Consider the following 2,500-nt stretch of genomic DNA (forward strand, 5'->3'; position numbering starts at 1 on the left):
GGATCAGTCTCGCCGTTAACGAAATTGCGAATTTCCGCATAAAAACCTTCGTTAAAGTTAAATGATCTGGCAAGCCACGTCCCGACAGCGATGAGAATTTGTACCCAGAGGTAAACAGTGAGTATATCCAGCCCTGCGTGTATTTTTAACAGTGCCGGTCATATTGCGAGAGCGAGAAAGAAAATGGATTCATTTTTCTCTTTAATGCGTTATCTATATGCAGATTATTGGAAATGAGAACGTTCTCGACGCTTTTTATTCTGTTCGGCTTTATTATATATATTTTTTTTTTCTTTTTTTTTTTGTATTTGTTTATTCTTTCAAAAATGTTTTACAGTTTTTCTTCTGTGTTTGATTCTGTTCGGGCTTTTCACATTCGTTTGCATTATGTTCTTTCTTTCTCTCTATCTTTTTTATTTCGAATATCAATACCTACCTTTCTTTTGGCCTTTTCAGGAAGAATTCTGACACACATTTTACTCTCGTTTTACTCTTCGCCTTTCTGCATATTTCTTACTAGACGATACAACCCCGACTGAACAAACCCGCGATGCATGACAGTGACAGATTCGCTTCCTCTCGCCGCCCGCAGGCGTCTCATCTCCGCTGTCTTCTCGCGCTCCATTTTAGCCGTGTTTACCCTCGCACCTCCCGCGCGCCTCTGTATATTTCCGCCGTCGACACCTCATATTGTGTATTCCCCGCAAAGTTATTCTCTTCCCCAGCTTGCCGCTATCATTTTCGCAAAGTATACACATAAAGGTAAGCGCTCGCCTCGTAACCATGCGTTTAAAAATTGTTTAAAACTGAGTTCAAAAGCGGCGTCCGACAACACATGTGCCCACTCGTAAGGCGGTGAAACAAATGGCGATCGCTTAATGGTATCCGAGCGCACAAGTGTCTGTTTGTTTACGTCGTGCGAGCCAATAACCGGTGTGGAATCGCTTGGACAAGTCGAAATTGCAGTTGGATTGAGTGTGATTTCATTTATGTGTCTATTTGGTATGCATTCGCCGTTAGTTGAAATAATTATTACGGCTTCACGGAGTCGGGAGTGATTCTCGCTCTCTCTTTGCCGTGTGTGTAGCTGGATAATACGCTCTATTGACAGAATAAACTTGACGGGTGGGTAGTGATTGTTGGTGATGGTAATTGCTTAATAAGCGGCAGGTTAGGATGACAGATGTTGGAAAAACAACGATATCGTTCGGAGCGTCAGCAAGTGTGCTGTCGCTGCTCTGTCTGTCTGTTCGTCTCTCCTTTTTCGCTATCTCTGCCTTCTCTCTCTCTGTCGGTCTTTCTTTCGCTCTATAACTATCTGTCTCTCTATCTTTATATATATAAAATCTTTCTCTATTTCTCTCTTCTTTTCAACTCTCTCTCTCTCTCTCTCTCTCTCTCTCTCTCTCTCTCTCTCTCTCTCTCTCTCTCTCTCTCTCTCTCTCTCTCTCTCTCTCTCTCTCTCTCTCTCTCTCTCTCTCTCTCTCTCTCTCTCTCTCTCTCTCTCTTCTCTCTTCTATCTATTCTATCTTCTTCTCTCTCTATCTATCTACTATCTTCTGTCTGTCTATCTATCTATCCCGTCTGCTATATATCTATCTATCACTCTCTATATCATATTTCTTTGTATATCTTTTCTGTGCGTGTGTGTGTGGGTGGTGGATGGATGGATATGATATATATATATATATATATATATATATATATATATATATATATATATATATATATATATATATATATATATATATATATAAATATATATATATATATATTAATATATATATATATATATATATATATATATATATATATATATAGCATATATTTACACACACACATATGTATATATGTATACACACACACACACACACACACACATACACACACACACACACACACACACACACACACACACACACACACACACACACACACACACACACACACACACACACACACACACACACACACACACATATATATATATATATATATATATATATATATATATATATATATATATATATATATGTGTGTGTGTGTGTGTGTGTGTGTGTGTGTGTGTGTATGTATACATGTGTGGTGTGTGTGTTTTCATCTGTTTCAGTGGCATTTTGGTGCAACAAGCTCACAACGAAGTAATGAATGAATGCCTCTTACCATTCTGTCATTATGTTCAGTCACGATGAGAAACCCAGCGCCTCGTGGCTTTCCCTTTACTTACGTTAGTCATGCGTAGTAGATTTTTATGAATGAGGCGAAGTTGCCGGTTACTGTGAGGCGTATCATGAAGATGTTTTTTTGAGGTTAACATTAAACTATTTTACCCTTGTTCTGACATGTTATGCGGGTAACTAAAAAGAAAATTATGAAGTAAAATGTAGCTCATACTGTACATTTCCTATAAATGAAGTATGAGACAGTTGGTTGGATTTCCATATAATGGATAATATCGAATTAAAAGTACGTACAGTACATTCGCCACAAGAGAGAGAAG

The 2,500-nt window shown here is 38.2% G+C and overlaps 1 protein-coding gene across 1 annotated transcript in view; it reads left to right on the forward strand.

Annotated features, from left to right (window-relative positions):
- The window catches only part of LOC119596274, a 136,448-nt gene that overhangs the window by 37,082 nt on the left and 96,866 nt on the right, over positions 1-2,500 (forward strand). The window lies entirely within an intron of this gene.

Source organism: Penaeus monodon, chromosome 37 (assembly GCF_015228065.2).
Source record: "Penaeus monodon isolate SGIC_2016 chromosome 37, NSTDA_Pmon_1, whole genome shotgun sequence".
NCBI lineage: Eukaryota > Metazoa > Arthropoda > Malacostraca > Decapoda > Penaeidae > Penaeus > Penaeus monodon.